At 44.1% G+C, this 22,156-nt stretch overlaps 1 long non-coding RNA gene across 1 annotated transcript; it reads left to right on the top strand.

The window, feature by feature from the left end:
- The first annotated feature begins 396 nt into the window (after window positions 1-396).
- Window positions 397-12,938, top strand: LOC147577345 (uncharacterized). The gene is made up of 4 exons (XR_015240188.1): window positions 397-2,694; window positions 3,371-4,069; window positions 5,151-5,306; window positions 10,393-12,938. It is a non-coding gene; the product is annotated as an uncharacterized LOC147577345 (long non-coding RNA).
- The last annotated feature ends 9,218 nt before the right edge of the window (window positions 12,939-22,156 follow it).

The following is a 22,156-nucleotide window of genomic DNA, read 5'->3' as shown; positions in this document are numbered from 1 at the left end:
CAGAATCAAGAAACCATGTCTTTGTATCCTCCCTCCCTCCCTTTGTATCCTTTGTATCCACCGTCCCTGACAACTATGTTATATCATTTGAAGACATTGATTTGGTCAGTGAAAAAAAGGCTCAGAATCAAGAAACCATGTCTTTGTATCCTCCCTCTGAAGGCTGATTTGCAGTCACAGGAGTTGTTGAATCTCGTCATTCCATGTCTTCCCAGCCTGGCTGGACTGAATCGACAACATCCTCCTTGTCTGTCTTCGTGGAAAATCCGGTCAAGTTTTCTTGGGACGACCTTTGAAGGACTGCTCTCAGTCCAAGAGGAACAGAAAAACTCTGCTAACCAGCTCTGTTTCTCATTAGTGCTGCAACAAATTACTGCAACTTAGTGGCTTTAAAATAACACATTTATTTTCTTGAGCTTCTGGAAGTCAGTCTAAATTCAAGATGCCAGCAAGACTGTGCTCGCTTCGGAGACTTCAGGGGACGATCTGCCTTCTTGCCTTTTCCAAGCCTTTTCTGCATCTCTTGCTTTCTTTTGTCTGCGGCCCCTTCCTTTACTTTCAAAGCGTCACCCCAATGTCTGCTTCCGTTGCCACGTTGGAGTCTCCTTTCTGCGGTCAGATCTCCCTCTGTCTTCCTCCTACAATGATATTTGTGATCATATTCAGGGTCCAGTTTGATAATCCAGGATAATCTTCCCATCTCAAGATCCTCGATTTCAATACATCTATAGAATCTTTTTTGCCATAAGGTAACATTCACAAGATGCAGGGATTAGGACCTGGATATTTTTAGTAGTCATCATTCAGTCTTACCACACCCACCCAGGGAGATTATCAGGAAACCTGTCTTGGCTGAGATTCTGTGTAGAAATAAAACCAAACCAACCAAACAAAAAAACAGCCTCCATGTGTCCTATTCTGCAGTGACCTAGAGTAAGAGAGTATATAACCTAATGTGATAGGAATCCCTAAGCCTCAAGATTTACATTAAAATGTTTCTGGGATCATGATACCTCTGAGGCACTCACCAAAAGCAAATGCAAAGCTTTCTCTAGAGCAATATTTTCACAACCTATATTGCATTGAAGTCACTCCCATATCGTCACGGAACATGTGCTCGTACTCAAAAAAATCACAAAATTCACGAGAAAAGAAAGGCAAAGTAAACATGTACAATACACAGGGGGATCTGCACATCAAGAAGTCAGGATAAAGCCATCTAAATGGAGACCACGAGAAGCTTAAAATGACTAAAGACATGCAATGAATGATCGAACTGTAAGAAAAAAAATAAGGCTCCGTGAAAAAAAAAAAAAAAAAGACTAGGCAGATTTGAGAAAGAAACAAATGTTGCTTCTAGAAACAAAAATCATTGAAGTTGAAAGCTTGAGGGTTCGGAAAGCAGAGTAGACACAGCAGTAGATGGAACTTGTGCCTGGAAGACAAGATTTTAGGATATTAACAGAATGTAGTCTGCCTTTTTTTTTTTTTTTTTTTTTTTTTTTTTTTTTGCGGTCTGCCAACTTCTAACAGGGACTCAAAGAGAAGGGAGAGAGTCAACATTCAGTGAGAAAATGTCCGAGAATTTTCCACAGTTGAAGAAAGACACAAACGCTCAGATTGGAGATTTCCAATGCATCCAGAGCAACAAGAAGAAAAAAATGAATCCGCACCTATGTACTTCGAAGTAAAACAGCAGACTGAAGAATTAATGCATTAGGAGAGGTATTCTCGTAGTTACAACTTCACATTTCTATCACACTCCAGTCACCCCTCCATTTTGATTTGCTCCCTGAACCACAGAGCTGAAAGGAAACAGGGATCATCTCACTTAAACCTTTTAGTGTATTGAGGGGAAACGGAGGCCAGAGAGGAGGCGCGGCTTTCCCAAGACCATCCCAGGAGCTCAAGTCAACAGAAATCTGGTATCGCAAACCCTAACTTAGGCTCTTTCCGGGAGCTCTGAGGCTTTATCTGAGTCTCCACGGTGGTCTGAGGACAAAAGAGAGAATGCCCACAGTGGGGAAGTGACCAAAATAAACAAGGACAATCTATTAGCATTAAACACTGACTAAATGGGACCCAATATTATCCTTTATTAAGTCAAGCTGAGAAGTTGAACGCAGGAGCCGTTTTGTATGTCAGCACCATAGCAATTATGAATGGACTGATTAATAAGTAAACAAACAAATACTAGGAAATCAGGCTTCTTTTAATGCTTCAAACTCGCAATAACACCCTGCTAACATGAACTCCGAGTATTAACACTAATAACCACACTAATCATAGGGATGAAAACTCCAAATTAATTCAAATGCTGCTCAATAGACCATCACTGTGTCCTCCCTGCCTGTTCCTTTTCTATCTGTTCAGATCTCCATGCAGTAATTAAATCCATTAAAATGTAAAACTAGCTTTTGTGCTCCAGGGGAAAAATGAAAAAGGACTCTGACCAGCATCCCTGGGGATGGACCTGTGACTTCTCAGAACTTCGGTTATATCCAAATTCTTGGCTCTTTTTTTTTTTTTTTTTTTTTTTTTTTTTCTGAAACAGCAGCTCTCCCTCACGGGGATCCAGTTACCAGGCTGAGTCCGCAGCATTTCTTATCAAAATAGAAGACGTGGCTTTATGAAGAGGATGAGCAGAGGACTAGGAGAAGCCAGGCTGACGTCCTGGCTCTGCCTCGTAAAGCTGTAAGATCTTGGTTTAATAAAATGTGTTTTTTTCTCTGGCCTTCATTTTCTCTATTTGTGAATTAGGAATGGTATCTGCTCTCCCAGGTGGACTGGAGGAATCAAAAGCGATGATAAAAGGTGGAGGTGCTTTGTAAAGCACATAATTCCCCAGAACGCTCTGAAGCTCACAGAAACTTCCATTTATTCTTTTGGTGAGGTGTGGGAACACAGAGCAGTGTGGCCAGACGAGGTGTATGTAGGGTTTACACTGACTTATTAAATGATGCGTTTTAAAAGAGGATATAATCATGACGCTCTTACAGATAGAAAATGAATATATGCCAAAGATTTTATTTGCCTCAGGAATTGATGAGGAAGCCAGTGGACGTTGCAGTGAATTCAAATACAAATTCACGGGGTCACATACTTTTAGTCAAATACAGAAAGCTGAAATGAATTGACAAAGAGACGCAAAAGTGCTCACAATAATCGATCGCATCCCATTAGGCTCAATTTGCATTTCTGTGGACCGGAATTATTTGCGTTCCTGTCCATTTTCTACAACTTAATTTCTATCGGTACAGAGCTGTAAAACAGCTGAGTCAAAGACAAGAGGAATCAGAGCTAACCTAGGTGGATGAGCTAATCAGGACAACTACTAAATATTAAAGGCTTTCACAATTTTTCCTTACAGGCCCTTGATTGAAAGGATCTCAAACCCACTTGAAGCAATTGCTCAAATTGTGGCTTCATGACATGCCAACTGTACCAATGTTAGGTAAGGAGTGGGCTGGCTTCCAGGGTACCCACTCAGCTGTCCTGTATCACCAACAAATGTACTGTGTAAGACAACCTTGGCCAAGCTTCCTCTTTCAACCAAGCCTCAGTTTCCCTCTCTGAAAAATGAGCCATATTTGACCCGTTGACGCCTGGCCTACACCAGTGAGAATGTGACTGAAAAGTGCTTTCTACAGTTGAGAGAGTTTTACCCCCCCTAGGAGGGTATATGTATTACTCTTATTTGACAACTCTGGATAGAGGAAGTAACATCACGTGGCCCTCCAACTGCTCTCCCTCCTAAAATATACTTGTTTAGAATGACAAACAAAATAGGAATTGTCCAAGAAAGACAATGGAAAGAGTATTTATGCCCATTATCTGTAGTGGTTAATATTGTATCAACTTGGCGGATGTTTTTGGATGAGTTTTACATTTAATCAGTGAACGTTGAGTAAGCAGTTGAGAGCGTGAATAGCACAAAAAGACCAGTCTCCTGGAGCAAGAGAGAATTCTGTCAAACTACCTTCAGAGTTCGTCTGTACCATCAGCTCTTCTGGATCCTGAAACTGCTTGTCGACAGGCAGAATTTGGACTCACCAGGCTCCATAACCGTGTAAGCCAATTCCTTTTAATAAATCTGTTTCTCTGTATATACATATCGCCTTGTAGGTTCTGTTTTTCTGGAGAATTCTGACTAGTCCAGTAGCTGTTACTGAAATGGAAGTCTCTACAAAGGTAGTAGTTCGTTTTGACTCTACTCATGGGTACACCAGAAAGGCTTTGGAAGGAACCTTCCAATGAGAGCCTGGAAATCCTGGTTTCTGGGAGGGGGCCAGGCCTGGTCAGTGTCCCCTGTGGCCATGGAGGGCATCCTTGGAACCTGGCATTCCCAGTGAGAGGCTTCAGCTCTGGTTCAGAACTACCACTCCCTCTCCAGGACAGGAGTCATATCAACAGACGTTGCTGGCTTTCCTATCAAAGGAGCCATGAGAAAATGTTGGGGAACTTGAGGACTGGGGGGGAAATGAGAGAGGGAGGGTTATACCCATGTCAGAAAGCTCTGGGGAGAAGAAACAGACTCCTAAGAAAAGGCTTGTTCCTAACTTTGTTGAGACTCCAAAGGAAGACACTGCTGTGCTATCACTTACTGAGTCTGGTCAATAGATCAGGCACCGTGCAAAGTGTACTTTACATAAATTTTCATGCCTGATCATCACAACTATGCTGAATATAAAGGTATTATCCTCATTCAACAGATGTGTTCAGTGAGGGCAAGTAATGCACCCTACGTCACCCAACCCCTGGGAAAGCATAAGATAGATCCCTAAGGAAAGAGTATGGCCCAAAACCAAGGACCAGTGAGGGAGAAACTAAAGACAGCCAGTGAGCCCAGGAGCTCAGGAGAAGAGGGAGGACAGCAGGAGATTTGGGAGGGGGGTTGGGCAGGCAGTCAGCTGCCTCAGAATGGTTGGATGGGGGACAGGATCTCCATCTGCTCATTTGTACACTTTGCTGCCCATTGGTGGTCACCAGCAACATGTCACCTCCTCCTAATTAAGCCTTACTAGAGTCAGCTGAGGAAGGAGTTACGATTGGCCGGACACAGTTCACCCAGCTCCCGCACCACCCAAGACCAGAGGCCATTTACTAGTTATTGATGAGTTTCATTTGCTAACAACTGCACCCCATTTCAGAGCCGTCTGGGGAGCCACTGATGCAAGCTCACGTTTCCACACACCCAGATTTCCTGAGGGAGCACCTTGGAGATGCTAAGTGAGGCATGTGAGAGAGAATGGATTACAGGCCAAAGAGTTACCTCCACGGTGCCTGGCATGAAGAATAGTACAGGGGTAGGTGTGGTTGGGACAACGGGTTGGGGACAACGGGTTGCCGGCTCGGGCGAACGGCTTCAACTTTTCTGAGCTTCTGCGAATGGAGATGTTACCACAGGCCTAATATGAGGACCGAATGAATGAGCAAATGTGAAGGGTTTTGTACACGTTAAGGCAAGGGTCAGCAGCCTTTCTCTGTGAAGGGCAGAGAGCAAATAATTCATACTCTGCCACTGTAGTCTGAAGGCAATTGCAGACAATACATAAAAACATGGGTACAGCTGTGTTCTGATAAAACTTTGTTTGCAGATGCTGAAATTTAAACTTCCTATAATTTTCACATGCCATGAGACATTATTCCTCTTTTCATTTTCCAGCCATTTAAAGAAAATAAACAATCTTAGCTCTAGGCCAGACAAAAAGAGAAAGCAGGGCAGATTCGGCCATGGAGCCACTGATTGCCAGCCTCTGGCTTAAAGTGCTGCGTAGATATAGACAGCACAGCAAGGGAAGGAGTTTTGCAAAACGGTCAAGAGGACCGCATTTTTTCTACATTCATGTGAGGCTTTGGGGAAGCAATTACTCGCTAGGCTTGGTGATGCTACTGTGAAGGGATTAGCAATCTGGACAAGAGGTCCCTGTGGGCTGGGTCCACCAGGGAAGAGATTCATGCAAGGTGGGACATCGCTTTAAACTGAAGGAGTGCGATTGCCGTAGGGCAAGGCCAAGATAAGAGGGCAGGGTATTTAAGGAGGAAAGGAAGAGTGAGGACCCAGAAGAGACAAAAGGACGATTGAAAGACAACCAGAGAGAGGAACGGTGGGCAGCACCAACACTCCAGTCGGAGACTCCTGGCTCTTTCCGCATTCGAGATGCCTGGTAGATTGTGTGGACAAATGGAAAATCTAGAAGTGCCCAGCTCTAGGATAACTTTTCATCAGATTGAGAGACAGCAGGACATTCCAGTGGAGGTTATTAAAAATAACCGATCGGCTGACATGACGGGAAAAAAAGAATTGAGCACACAATTGAACGTTAGGTATTCTGCAAACACGATCTCATTTGGGACCCATAATAGTGCTCTGGTGTTCTCGTTATCCCCGTTATCCCCACTTAAAGATGAGGACACTGAGAAAAGGTGAGAGAATGTTCCACTGGGCTTGATAATCATCCTTAATAACAACAAAGATTTGTGTATTGTTTCCCAAAAGACTCTCGGCAGGGACCGAGGGAAACATAGTGAGTAACAACCTCAGGACTGTGGTCAATGACCTTGAAGGTCCATGGAAGTGTGTCAATGGTGGGGTAGCCAGTGCTTCCAGGGAGGAACACAGGGTTGGTGTGCATGCAGATGATTCAAAGCCAGCCTGACTAGAGTAGCTGCAGACTTCTTACATCATCTATTGGTAAGCCCAGGAGTGGTTCACAAGAATGTTTACAGGTACCTTGCTGGGGAAGGCATGCTCTGGCAGGACTCATAATGGCAGCATCATGGGGGTTGGAATAATTTAATAACATTTTCAGCTCTCCCGAAAGCCGTTAGATGAAAACAAAGAAGCAGGTGAGAGGAGGAAGTTGAGAGTTATTCGTGCTCTGTTAATGGGCCTTTAATCAACAGAACCCCCCACCCACCACCCACCACCAGCAGCAGCCGGTTCCTGCAATCTGGGGAGACTGTGTGCTCACAAAGCGCCCATTCAAATGCCAGGGAGGCTGGCACAAAGAAGCAATCAGACAAGCCCCGGCTTCTCCATAGTGCTACACCTGCACCTGTTTTCACAGCAGGAACTTCTTTATCAGCCTTAGAAACTTACAAAATGGAAGAGGTTGCCTCTAATCAGTTCTTTTGCATCCAGCCTTTGGGAGTAGAGATACATAAGCCAATATCAAAAGCTAATTGCCCTCTTTCCCTGGAGAACCAGTGAGCCCATGTGGGTCGGGGCAGCTACAGGTCTACCATGGGGCGTCGACATGACCGAGCTCCTTGGCCTGTGAACCAACTCCAGCTGTGAGGGTGGGAGTAGGGGCTGCAGTGATGGCTATAGCTGGAACCAGGGGGATGGGAGCTGCATTAGCATCCTCCCCACCACTGTCGGGGAGAATGCATGAGTTGGCTCGTCAGGTGCGGAAGGAGGATGAATGCTGTTTTGATTGCTATAATTGCGGCAAATTGGATGCTTGAGAGTGCCTCTTTAACAAGAAGAATCTCATGGATGAGACTTAGGGAAGAGGCCCCTCTTCGGATCCCTCTCCTTTGTCCCATGTGTATGAGATAATTCCCCAGCCGTTATGGATTATGAATGAGCTGCTAATTTTAGTTGTGCAAGCCAAACAAAGACCCTGGTTGGTAGATCCGGAAGGTGATTCATCTGATATGAGGTTTGTATAGTGGAAGTTAAAGGTCCTGATAGGCACCCCTGATTATTTCAAACTTTCCATCCAAAGAGCTGGAGAATTCCTTGAGTGACCATGTCAGCACTGGCAACCAAACATGAACTCCAGTACCTTCTTTTCTGCTCAAGGTCTTTCCGTCTTGGCAGTGCTGGGTGTTTTGAGTGGGAGTGTCCTCTTTTCATTCTTCTTGATTGGAAAGGATCACAAAGGCGACAGTGAAGCCAAAGTCAGTGAAAGACCCAAAGTAAAAGCCACAGAGACTCGACAAAAACCAAGTCCGGTGGTCTTTGAAAGCCTCTGGGAGAACAAAAAGGAGGTGAGAGGATTTGGGAACCCGAGTGGAATAGTTCAGGAACTTTTGAAGAAAGTTGAGGGTGACTGGAGGGTCCTGCTTCCTTTGATTGGCTTCTTTATTGTTTGTGAGTGGTTCTGGGCTTGTGGGACTGAGTGCTGCAGGTTTGGTCCTTTTTTTTTTTTTTTTTTAAGTCCCCCATAATAGCCAAGAGAGTATTATACTGTACTTAGCTGGCTTTACTTACTTGCTCTTTCCCTTCAGAAACTAACTCTATTTTGTTCGGCCTTAAGGTGACCAACTTACCCCCATTTGCCAGACACTTTCCAGTTTCAGCACTGGAAGTCCTGCATCCTGGGAAACCCTCAGTTCCAGAAAACCCATAAACCCTACCTTCCCAGGGTGGAGTACCGAGGGATTAGAGCGCAGAAGTAAGAGTTGGACGTGATGAATTTTGGCTATTAGGCAAAAGGCCCGGACATTATCCTGATAACCCACTTTCCATCAAGCTCTATCCAAACGCGGCCACTGTCCCTCTTTTGCAGCATGTGTCTCTCTAGCCTTTATCGTACTTACTGATGCAGTTGTCTTCCCTGTGAGCAGGTTGAGAGTAAGGACTCCTACCTGCCCAGGGGCCGAGTATCTGACACCTAGAAGGTCCTCGGTTAATGTATTATTGAAGTAGATCCATCACCCCTTGGGGCTTCTGTCTGTGGGTCCAGAGACCATTCAGATGGATACCCTCTTAAGATCATTGTGACAACCAGGAGGCTTGAATAGCATGAATAGAAAACAATAGGTCCAGCCCCTTGTCAATCTTCTCCTACAAATTTGTTGCGTGACTTCGAATAAATTACTTTCCCTCTCTGTTGCAGTGTTCTGATGGCGGTCTTGCACTAGATCCACTTAGCTAAGCTGGAACTATAAATCCTACAATTCCCTTCTCTGTATGGTTTCACGTTAGAGTTGGCCGCAAGTTAGTGTTCCAAATCAGGGTCACGTGAGCTTTGGAAGGGGGACATGAAGGGGAGACAGTTCATCCTTTTTGTACTCTGAAAGTCGGTGAGGGCAGGCATGGCTTCAGTTCATGCACATCGTCACCAATCTAACAGCTTACCTGATGGCCATGAGGTACAGATGGGCCCTCGGCTCCTCCGGCACCGAAGATGCTCTCTCCTTCAACGCCTCTGAATCACGGGTCAGGTGTAGGTGCTACTCTGTGATGCGGGGAGTCAGCTCATCTTGTGGGTCAGCAGCATCATTGAGATTGAAGGAGGGGAGAGACAGATCCCCTTCCAGCTAAATATTACAGATTCTCGTCTGTTCTGGGTATCCATACTTTATGTCTATTTCCTTCTCTATGTCTAGCCCTGCAGACTTCAGGCCCAACACCAAAGGCAGACATTATAGACGTAAATAGTCAACATAATCAGCTCCCACAATTGCATATGGCCTAATCCTTGCAATCTATTTCTTATTCTATCCCACGCAAAGCAGTTCTGCTTCTCTGAATCCTGAATGATACAAGTACTATCTACTGAATGCTGACTATGATGATTTCCCTTCTCAATGATTTCCCTATATTAATTGACCTAAACCTCACGAAACTTCTTGTAATGTAGGTATAATCCTATTTTATATTCTCTCCCTTTCATAGGTGGAAAAATCATAGAGAATTTAGGTATCTTGATTGTACCTATGATTGTACCCAAATCAGACAGCTTGTAAGAGGCCGAGCCAGGATTTGAATTCTGACAGTTTGCTAGAGTCTATGCCTTTATCCACTATATGGTACTGTGTCCTTTGTGGAATGCAAGGTTTTTCTAGATAACCTTGAAGTCTTTTCTGGTCTTAACACTCTATACAATCGGTTCTGTATCGAATGTTGAACCCCCAGAATAGGATGTCACTTTTGAGATGCAAGAATCATCTACGTAGAGGGGCTCCTGGGTCACTCAGTCAGTGAAGCGTCCCACTGTTGGTTTCGGCTCAGGGCATGATCTCATGGCTCATGAGTTCGAGCCCCACGTCAGATTCTGTGCTGACAGCACGGAGCCTGGTTGGGATTCTCTTTCTCTACCTCTCTCTCTGTCCCTCCCCTGCTCTCTCTCTCTCTTTCTCTCAAAATAAATAAACTTTAAAATTTTTCTAAAAAGACCCGTCTATGTAGGAATCACCTGGAAAACTCCTTAAAACACAGATCCCCTGATTCCCATAGGTCTGTGGGGTGTACCGGTGGTGATGGTGGAGGGGTGGTTCCTGCACACTTAGAGGTTCTTCAGGTGGTTTTGATGTACACTGAAATTTGAGAATCATTTAGTGCCCTAGAAGAAAAACAGAAAGACAAGTGCGTGTGCGCGCACGTGTTAAGCGTGGGGAAGCTGAAATGAGTCCATTTAGAGATGGCGTCTCCTGCAGGTTTACACTTAAATGGAGGCCAAGCTCCAGCCTCAAGGCTCTAGTCAAGAAGGCACCCTCGATGGAGTCGGTGGTATCAGCAAACTCTGGCAGGATCTGCCTCTGCTCCTCCAAGAAGGGCCCCTGGAATCACCTCCGGAGAGCTCTTCGGTGAGACAGATCGTCACCACCCTGCCCCATGCTGCGACCAGGAAGCATTCAGAGGGGCAGCAGCTACAGGGGCAGCAGTGCCATTCGCTTCCTGCCTTTCTGCCCAGCCCTCTGTTGTCCGCCCCGGGTTGGTAATGACAAGTGTCTCCCTCCCTCTCCATGGGCTTATCCGTCATTTATCTTCTCTTGGGAAGTCAGAGTCACGCTGGCTGGAGATGAGTGGAAGCTCCCCAAGAGTGGTCTTGTTTATTACCGGCCTCTGGGCCCCAGGCACCCAGAGGCACAGCAGCCAGAGGTGGCCCAAAGTGGGGTTAGGAAAAGGCACGACAATGGAAAACCTCCTCACCGCTGCTTTGCCTGTGGTCATCATTAGCAGGCACGTGGGGCTAATAACGAAGGCTTCCTCCACGCAGTGATGGTGGCCTCGTGACACCAGCATCCTTGCTGCAAAGCCAGTGAGCAGGCACCCTCAGGTCCGAGATGGTCCCCACTGTGAGGAGGGTACTGAAGAGTTTGCAAAGGGCTTTCCCATGCGCTGCCTCATTTGAGCTCCCTCCCACCAGTGTTGGAATGAATACCTTAAGGAGCTGAGGACCTGACGGGAGAAAATGTTAATAATGAATACTTTCCTATCTTGCTTACCAAACCTCTCTCACAAAATGTGTACTTTGTTAAAGCTGTATTTCAATTCCAGATGTGATGGAATGAGGCAAGTACTGGGTTTTAGCCAGGTGCCAGCTACTACGTTTGGCCAACTGCTCGAGTGGAGTCATTTAGTTCATATGGTGCCCCGCAAACAATATCATCAGTATCATGAAACGAACGGGAAAACTGAGGCCCAGACAGTTTACATAAAATAATCTCGCGAGACTTCGAGAAGGGACCAGTGCACCTGCATGCTGCCATTACAGGCATAAGCCAAGAAATCAGCTGATGACCTCAAATTCATCTTTGCACCGGCCTCCTGATGGTGAACTTCTTAAGATCAAAAATGAATCTACATTTTCTCCTGGGCTGAGTCTCCTGGTTTCAAAAGGAAACCAATCTCAGCTTTCTCGACTTTGGAATCAGGCTAAACCTGGAGGGTGATTCTCCCTTTGTTGTGGAAGAACTCTGACCCTTCTTTGTGTTGTTCAGCTCTCCTGAGAGGACTTGGCCTACGGTTGCTCCATCCCACATTGGTTTTCCTCCAGGGGAAGGAAGAAAAATATCTCCCCACTCCATTTTTTACTCCTTTTCAGTCCCATCCTGGATGGCCCCATCCCAGGCGCAGATGCATGTACTTAGAAACATGAATTCTAGGTTTTTCTATTCCCATGTTGGGAAGATATTTTAGTAGAAATTTAAGTCCAGTTCCTACTTAGTGCAGGAATCACCTCCAGAGTCAGGGAGATCACTATGTGGTCAAGTATCCTTTCCCTTTGCTGGACATTTTGAATTCAGTAATATCTCATCACCCTCTAACACTGTAATGCTGCACAATAACGTTATAGGATGATTAGCTCAGAACAGAGACTATAAATTATTTGAGGACAGGAATTATATCTGGTTTGTCCACCCCCTGATTTTTTGAGCTTTGACCCACTACGTAGCACATGTAGTTTCTCTTCACATATTTGTTGAGTGAATAAATTCATTGGCTTCCTCTTGTTGGACTTGGGTTGAAGGAAAGATTAAGAATGAACTGATCCTAAGAACTGATCCTAAGAACTGATCCTAAATCTTGAATTCTGTTGTTGAACATTTTTAGGGACTTCCAAGGAAAATATATGACAGGTATCACATGACAAACTCTTATTTTTTATCCAAATTCTAGTGACAAAGAAACAGATCAAGAGACTTACCTTGTGTCCTATTCTCAAACCTAAATCTGAATCACACAGCTTCCCATTCCAAAGGGGAGGAAAGGCCTGCCCATAACTTGCCAAACGTCACCAAGAAGGAATTTTCCCTGAACAGGCTTACATCTCTATAAACAAGACCAGTCAGTGTTCTTGGCCTTGACCAATCCATAGTAACAAGCCTTCTTAATTTGTTGTTTAAAGCTCTCCATGGTCAAACTATTTCAAAGACTCTCATCAAACTAACACAGAATTCAAAACCAACCTCCGATACACCCTCAAATGAGTCCTCCCACATCCAGCTGGACTGGTCTACTCAGTGTGTGCCAAGCACCCCAACACATTCTTCTCTCCTCATCTTGGCTATTAAGTACCCCCGCCCCCGTCGTTGTTTCTTCGACCAGCCCAGTGTTCCTCCGCTCCCTGAATTCAGCCTTGACTTTTCCTCCTCAGATGTAGAGGAAGACACCAAGGAAAAATCACCTGTACTGTCTCTAACCCAAACCTCCCCTGCCAATCAGTGCCCAGGATAGGGGTGCCCTGAGTTCAGTGAGAAGAAGGATCTGGATTCTACACTTTCTAATTATAAAAATTGGGCCCACTCACTTTACCTTCCCAAATTCCATTGTCCTCCTCTAGAAAATGGGGATAATTTCTACTTCACAAAATTGTATGTATTAAGTGATACTTAGTGTTCACCCAATAGGCCTTTACCAAGGGCTTTCTAGAAGTCTGATGCACAGTGACTGATATATAGTAGGTGATTACTAAATACTACTGGCTATTATATTAAATATTTATCAAGTAGTTTTGTAGGACTTGTCTAGTTAGGGAAAATAATTATTAGGTTGAACATAGAATCTGCTTCCAGAGCCTTCTTTTCTCCTTGTCTTTGTTTGACTCAGTACTGGACACAAAAGAAAAGAAATAGAAGCAGATTGATGACTTAACAGTTTATGTTAAATATCCCATATGTTATCCACATTGTGTGTCCACACACACAATGGATTCCTATTGGATGCACGACTGAAACATCTGGAATCAAAATAGTAGGTGTGAGTACGAATGTTTTCTTTTTTTTTTTTTTTTTTTTTGCATTGGTGAAGTGACATTTTTCAGATGACATTTCATTAAACCAGCCTGAAAGTCTATCTAAGAGAACAGACTTGTGACAGACATGGTAATTAGCTTGAAATATGTGAAAGCCTCTCATAAAACATGAATTAGACCTTGTCTGTGTGTCCTTAGGGGAGAATCACCACTGGCAGGTGGACGTCCCTTCAGAATGATGTGTATGTGTCTTTGGTTGGGAGTGGGAACCACTGACTTGACAGGCTGGGACACAAACTGTCATGATTCCAGCAGGGATCAAGACTGAGAGAAAGAGAAGTAAAACACTTTCCATTTAATAATGGAGCTTCCATTGACTCCACTTCTAAGTGAGCAATTGATTCCATTTTTAATTGAGTAAAACCCATTTTACCTGAATCACTCCCAGGAACTTCACAGACATACTTAACACGTGCCTGCACACACACACGCACACTCGCACGCAAAACTGATGTTTGTCCTTGGGAGCGAATCCTATTTTAATAGGTCCTGTTAAGAGGAACCATCAGCTACAGCATTCACAAGAGAATAGAGAAAAGGAACCCTCAAAAGGCAGCTCCACGTTCTGCTTCTCCTAGGGACCCAGCACCCATCCTGTGCCCACCTGTCTATGAAATTTGATTGATGACCACCATTATGAGCGTTTGGATTGCTAAGACCACATCATTAAAGCTTAAGTCATTTTATATCAGGAAAGGGGGGAAAATCTTCCTCCACGAAGAGGAAAGTTTTCCTAGAAGGAGGTGGGGTTCGAGTCGAGATTTGGATGGAGACCCTTGGACAATGAGACCCCTGATATGACAGAGGAGGAAATAGTCGAATCTGAAGATGCAGGTCCCAGGCTGAAAACTTAAAAGTGGCCACAGAGGCTCTTCACATGTCTTTAAGTGTCTTCATCTTTGAGATTTAAGGCAACGTTCACCTATGCTACAATTATACTTTCCTCCTCTCTCTATATAATTCTCTTCCAAAATCAACAAAAATCTTTAGAAAAGAGGGTTGTCACTATAGACCCAGAAATACTGGTCTCGAGCAAATGAAGAAACAGTGGTGAGAGAGGAGGGGGCGCCCTCGTGCCCATCTGTACCTTCTGCTGTCTCTATGTCCCTTCTCTACAATCAGTCCGACAGGGTGTTGCTAGACAAAAGAACCATCAAGAGAGGCAAATAATTCCCCAACCTGAATTGGGCTGGCTTTGTGATTTGCTTTGACCAATAGAAATGTGGCAGAAACAATGTGCTCTTTTCAATAGCCTTAAGAGACCCTACTCCCTTTTCACCCCCTTAGAAAACTGCCTCAGAGACCACCAGGGGAGGAATGTCAGTTTAGCACAATGAAGAAAGGGCGGGCATGTGAAGGAAGGCCAAAGAATCCCAGGCAACTGTCAGCACTCACTGCAGAACATGAGAGTGAGGTCATCTTGCCCTTTCCTCCCCAGCCCAGCTTTCCATCTGAATGCACCACGTCGAGGCCCAGGAGAAACCAGCAGAGGAACGTTCCTACCAACATTCAGAATCATAACAAATGATGATTTGTTCTTGTTTTAAGCCACTAAGTTTCAGGGAGACTTACTAAGCATCAGCTCTATTGGAACATGAGCCCCAGATGATGCCCAGGGGAATGGAAGGCCAACCATAGAAAAGCCAGAGGCACTAAGAGAACCCCCAGTACCAAGCAGCACTCCAGAGGGGGCATAGCCATGAGCAAAGAGAGGAAGGAACCTGCATGAATTAGAGAATGCTGCTCTCTGAAAGGAGAAAGAAATTGAGCAGACACCTAAGGCACTAATGAAAGAAGGAACGTTCTAGCAGAATTGTTTAAGAATGGAATGGACTGCTTTATTAGGTGCTGAGTTCTCTAACATAAGGTGTATTCAAGAATAGGCAAGAGGGGTGATTGAAGGGCAGGTTTAAGCACTATGTCATTGGCTCTCTGAGGTCACTTCCAACACCGGTCATCCGTCAGGTTCTCTAAATCCTATTTGAGAAGATGGCAGCATAGGCAGAATGATGTCAATAAATCTGTCATGTTATCTTGAAAAGAGACTCTGGTTTAACAAAAGCAGCAGTAAAGTGTATGTGAGCGAGACAGCTCCTCTGCGTGTGTGGTTTATGGACATTAATCTGGCCAGGCTGGTCGGAACACACACACACACACACACACACACACACACACACACATGTACCCACAACAGCCACCAAAGGACTGTGAGAATGGTTACTGGAAAAACATTCAGCTCAAAAACGAGGCCCTTGGGCAGACATTACATCTTTTTTGAGTCTCTTTTTTGGTGGTCAGGCCCTGTTGTTGCCATTAAGTGAATTTGAAACACGATCATAATAATGACAACAGCAGTAATAATAACTGGAACAGGCACCCAGCTCCCCACTGGCCTCTTACTGCCTGCAACGGATCTGCCGTTGAGATGAGCTGTCTCTCTCCCCCCTTCAGAAAGCCTTCATGAAATGCCGAGCCATGTGTTTGGTGCCATAGCAAAGCACCGCTTCCACCCAGAAGCAGGTGGACCCTCTTAAAATCTCCTTATAAGACAGGCTCCAGGCTTGATGTGTGCTCATCACACTGCCTTTCACGGACACTCTAAGGTGGAGAATTAAACCTTGTAACATGCTCATCAAAGGCTGTGCTGATTTTCTTTTTTTTTAAGGAAATGCAGCGAGGCTCCCAAGACTGAGTTTTCTCATTTCTAACTCCATCTCCCCACCCTCACTGGGTAAGGAGAGCTCAGAAGTAGAAAACACTTGGAAGAGAATAATTTGAAATTCCATCAACAAACTCTTTAGGGTTTAACTGCGTGCAGGAGAACCGTATTTCAAAGCAAATAAAAAGGAGCCCGGCAAAAATATGTTCAAGGGAAGAAACAAAGGGTGACTAGTGAGAAACACGCACTTAACTGTTCTCAAAACAATTAAACCTCAGGAATAAATAAAGGTAGGGTCTTCCCTTGAGAAATAGAGCCTGTTCAACCAGAAGGCTGGTAGTCCTCTCCTCTTTGAATCTGAATCTTGCCTGAGGGACAGTCAATCTCCCAACAGGATCATTGCTTCTTGACTCTGAAAACTTACGGGGAGAGGAGGGATAAGATGGAAGCAACAGAAAGAATCTTTGCCCTATCCCGGCCACTAGCTTGCTGGGTGATCTTCAGAAAGCCACTTGCCCTCTCAGAACCTTGGATCATTGGTCTGTAAAGTGGAAAGTTTCCTTGCAGAATTATGAACTGGTGAAATCTGTGCATCACAGCCTCTCAACTTTGCTTTGTGTTTGCAAAACATTCAAAGGGACACATACTGAATGAACCCAATTTTGAGATCAGAGATGGGCCGTGTAGGGGGTGGGGCTGGACAAGGGAGGCTGCCCCTTACCCACAAAAAACACATGTAGGACCAAACTGTGATCTGCTGTTTGTACCTTGACTGTCACTCTTAAAGGAACCCTCCTGTTCTGTGCTGGGAAGCAGAGACCTAGAGAAGCCACAGAGAGGATGGCCAAGCTTCAAGGGCCAGGGGAGGACAGTGGGGTTATGATGGCCCAGTGAGAAGGCACCAAGCTGAAATGCAACATATAACTTAAGGTGGCCCAGAATCAGATGAAGCACCCAAAAAAGCAGCTAAGCTGTGATTAAGACATCATGATTTCAATTGTGCTCCTGAAACTAATAGAACACCGTATGTTAATGACGCTGGAATTAGAAAATAAATCAGTAAGACTTAAAAGAGAAAAAGAAATTGCGATTTCACATTTGTGCTCCTTACCTGGAAAAGCTTTATGGGATCGTTCCAGGCTCCTCCAGAGTCCAGTGCTGTGTCCTAGAACTAGAAGCACAGGAAGCTGGCCGTTGGGTTTTGACGAGGGAAGGGAGTTAGCATCGTGTTGGGGCTGTTCTAATCGGGAGGCAAGCCCCGGGTGTCAGCCCACAGTGAGAGGCAGGCTAGACATCAACCCAGTCAAGGTGTGCCAGCCAGTGTCATGGCAACGATAATGAACTGGGGGCCTCGAAGACCCACTACTTAATTCTAGCTCTGTTGGGCAAACCTCTGAGCTTAGTTTCTACACCTGTAAAATGAGACGATAATCCTAACCTTGTTTTTCCCACAGGGTACGGTTGTAACGCTTGCGTGAAAACATGAGTGGGAAAGTTCCTTGTCAACTACAAAACCATGAAATAATAGTTTCGACAAGACTGTAAAGATGTGTGAAGAAAAGGAAGAGGAATTTGATGAATTCCTTCCTGGGTTCCCTCCTTTCATGAGATTTCAAACATGGATAAGACCATTTGCAAAATAAATCTCCAACATTCTGAGGGCCTCCCTCCTTAATATATGCACACCGAATAGAGTAACCTCCATTCTACAAAAGCAGAATCTCCGATGTGAAGATAAAAGACTCTTGATGACATCACTTTACCAACCATAATATAAGACCTGATACCCTTCATGGTGCATTTGGGCTGGTGGGGTAGAAACGCACACTGGCAAATGTGTCCTGCCCTCGACAGAGCACAAAGCAAGGTCCAAGCCCGACAGAGACACATTTGCTTTGGTTTTCAAACCTCCAATCTTTTCTCAGGGGGTCGAGAAAGGAACTGGTTTACTGAGAAACTCCCAACAGAAGAGCAGATTTGGGCCATAGCTTTCTAGATCCTCAGCAGACCCAATCCTGGGACCCAAAAGAAAAACTCTGTCTCTTTAATAAAAATTCCTCAGATTGTTGAATTCACCACCAGCCTCTGAGCGTGTGCCCTGTTAACTCTCCTGGTGTGAGAAGCTTTCAAAGGGAGAAAGAGCAGGATTTTTTTTCAGCTTTATTGAAGTGCAATTGACAAATACAATCGTAAGATATTTAAAGTGCACGATGTGATGAGTTGATATACATATACACTGGGAAAGGGCTCCTCTACCATTGAATTAATCAATCTCTGTCTGGCTTATTCCACTTATTTCACTTACGCATTAGCCCAACGCCCTCCACTTTCATCCATGTCATCACAAATGGCAGGATTTCCTCCTTTTTTAAGGTTGAATAACATTCCATTGTGTGGATTTCTTTTTTTTTTTTTAATTTTTTTAATGTTTATTTGTTTTTGAGAGAGACAGAGGGGTGAGAGCTGGGGAGGGGCAGAGAGAGAGGGAGACACAGAAGCCGAAGCAGGCTCCAGGCTCTGAGCTGTCAGCACAGAGCCCGATGCGGGGCCCGAACTCACGAACTGCGAGATCATGACCTGAGCTGAAGTCGGACACAGCCGACCGAGCCACCCAGGCGCCCCTCCGTTGTGTGGATTTCACATTTTCCTCACCGTTCACCTGTTAACAGACACCTAGGTTGTTTCCATACCTTCGCTATTATAAATAATGCTGCAATAAACAGGAGGTGCAGATATCTCTTCAAGATAAAGATGATGTTTACTTTGGAAACATACCCAGAAGCGGGATTGCTCCATTATATGGTAGTTCTATTTTTAATTTCTTGAGGAAGCTCCATACTGTTTCTCATAGTGGCTGTACCATTTTATGTTCCTGGCAACAATGCACAAGGGCTCCCTTTTCTCCACATCTTCACCAGTATTCGGTATCCCCTTACCTTTTTGAAAGGCAAATTTGAGGAAGACCTGTAGAGAAGGCAGATAGGGGCCCTGGTCTTGCCAGCCAGCTGAGAATCCACTTGAAAAATACAGTTGTCTTCAAGGAGGGTTGACTGAGCGCTGAAATCTGAAGGGCAGCCTGAGAAGAAAGACTTCTTTGGTAACAAAGTATAATTTACACAATCAGATCTTAGGTGTACAGATACATTTTACTTAGTATCATTATCCTCTGGCCTGGAAAACTTTCCTTAACAGTTCTCCCAGTGCAGGGAGTGCAAGTGACGAATTCTTTCAGCTTCCGTTTATTTTTATTTTGCCTTCCTTTTAAAAATATTTTCTTTGGCTATGGATTTCTAGGTTAATGGGTTCTCCATCTGCCCGCCCCCAGCACATTAAGAGGTTATTCCAATTTTCTCTGATTTGAAATGAGAAACCCGTGGTCATTTTTATAGGTATTCTTTTGTTTTTCTATAATGTCTTCCTCCCCTCACCCAACCCCCACCTCCGCTGCTTTTAAGATTCCTTTTAATCTTCTATTTAGCACATCTTGGTCTACAGCAGTGTGATTAGAACATGGTGTGATGTGTATGTAGGGGGGTGTATGTGTTTATCCTGCTTGACGTACACTGAGCTTCTTATATCTCGGAGCTTACCTTTCCCATGTCATTAAAATTTCTTCAACCATCATTTCTGTAAGTATTTCCTCTCTTTTGTCTCCTCTGGTACTCAAGTTGTGCATACACTAGACTCCTTGATATTGTACCACAAGGCAATCGTCTCTGAGATTCTGTTCATTTTTTTTCCCTGCATTTTATCTCCCTGTGCTTTCCAGTCATATAATGTTGTTCTCTGACTTCAAGTTCATCAACCTTTCTTATGTATTATTTAATCAGATGTTAAATCCCATGATTGATTTTCATTTCAAATATTGTATTTGTTAGTTCTAGAATTTTCATTGTTTTCTATCTTAAGTTTTTCTTTCTTTCTTAAGATTCCCTACTCATTAGGTTGAGGTTTTCCTTTACTTTATTTGTTATAATCATAAGCTGTTTTAAAGTTCTTGTTTGCAAATTTTATCATCTTTCTCATTTCTTGCTATGTTTCTCTGTTCCTGATTTTTTCTTTTGGTTATGGGTCATGTATTTATGCTCATTTACATACCTAGCAAATTTGATTGTGTGCTTGGCATTGGTACTACATTTTTAAAGGATTTTATCTTCTTTTAGAAGAGAGTTTAGAATTTTTTCCAGCAGGCGTTTCAATTGCTCATGGATCAACATAGTCTTTTCAAGATTTGTTTAGAAACATTTAAAGAGCCAGGCTAGGGGGCGCCTGGGTGACTCAGTCGGGTGAGTGTCCCACTCTTGATTTCAGCTCAAGTCATGATCTCCCAATTTGTGAATCTGAGCCCTGCATTGGTCTCTGCACTGATGGTGTGGAACCTGCTTGGGACTCTGTCCCCCTCTTTCCCTCTACCCCTCCCCCCACTTGCTTACTCCTTCTCTCAAAATAAATAAAGACAAACTTTAAAAAGTAAAGAAAGAAAGAGCTGTTCTAGAATGACTAGTGCCCTAGGGTTAGACTAATTCTGGCTTCCTGCTGTTTTCTCTCCACACACACAGGTTAGTATCCAGCTAAAGGTTTAAGGGGTTCCTTGAGCAGAGTTTTAGAGCTCCTTTTGTACTTAGCTCACTTCTCCCACTTACCCTGTCCCAGAAAATCTAGCTGCCTCGGTGGCCCTGAATTCTGACCTCTGTCTTTTCAGCTCTGTGAAGCAGCTATAGTCTGTTGGGGCTCCCCTCTCCAAAAGGGAGCCATGCTAATCATGGGTCTGACCTTGGTTGTTTACCATCTCTCAGAGATCACAGTCTCGCACTGCCTTTGGTTCAACATCAGAAAATGGTTATTTATATAATTTGTCTTGGTTTCTATTTATTTCCTACAAAAGGGCTAGTGTGGCATCTGTTACTCCATCAGGGCAGGAAACAGACGCTCCGCCAATCAGAGTATGTGACTGGTTGGCACCGAGTGCTGTGTTAGTCTTTAACGTTTTACAAATAAACAGCACATCCCCAGCCTTATTACCTGGTGGAACAGACAGTTATGCAAATAATTTTAGTGTCTGAGGAGATTTAGTAGAGGCACGTACTGGGTGTCATAGAAATTAAGAGGAGAGAATATTTAACTATCTGAGGAAGTCAGGAAAGACTTCCTAGAGGAGATGGCATTTAAGCATGGGATTTATATTTTGCTAGTTGGGGAGTAGAAAAACACACTAAGCAAATGAACAAAGAATAAAGTGTGTGTAGTAAGAAGCACCAGATGACTGTTAAACAGGTTGTATGAGGGTGAAGGAAAACTGTTACAATGTAAAACTAGCCAAACCTCATTTAGCCCGTGAATGTCACATGAAATAGACTGGCTTATCCTGTGCAGGAATCCATAGCATCATAATGATTGAAAGCAAAGTCTCCATGAGACCCTATCCATAACTTACTGGCTGAGATTTTGGATAAGTTTATTATAAACCTTAGGGTGTTGTTTTCCTTTAATTTTTGAAATAGTATAATCTCACAAACTACCATATTATCCCAATGATGGTTAATGTACTTAATGCTGGGAAAGCACTCAGCTCAGTGTTTGACATTTAAGTGCTCAAAAATGGTAGGTGCTTATGTGTGTTATTTCTACAGGCAGATGGAGCTAAAGTTGGTTTGTGAGGTGGTTCGTTTTGTGAATAGGTATGTATTTTTAGAAAAAAAAGAAAGAGCTGAACGAGGGATAAATTACATGTAGGAGAAGGATTCGAGACCAGAATGAACAGAATATGGAGTGATCTGGAAGGTACGCTCAACAGAAGTCAAGGTCCGTCTTCTGTGGGTGGAAACATGGCATGGTCAGGGCCTCAAACTGTGACAGATTGCTGTGGCCCTGTTGGGATGTGTTTCACCTGCATTTGTTCTTGAGCAAGGTGCTCAGTGACATTTAGTAATCCCTAGACAAGGAGGTATCATTACCAGGGGCGATAGGCTCATTCATACATTCATTTAAAAGCATTACCTAATGC

Source organism: Puma concolor, chromosome C2 (assembly GCF_028749965.1).
Source record: "Puma concolor isolate L17-30 chromosome C2, mPumCon1.1.hap2, whole genome shotgun sequence".
NCBI lineage: Eukaryota > Metazoa > Chordata > Mammalia > Carnivora > Felidae > Puma > Puma concolor.
The sequence above is the reverse complement of the archived record's forward strand: the minus strand, read 5'-3'. Positions and strand labels throughout refer to the sequence as shown.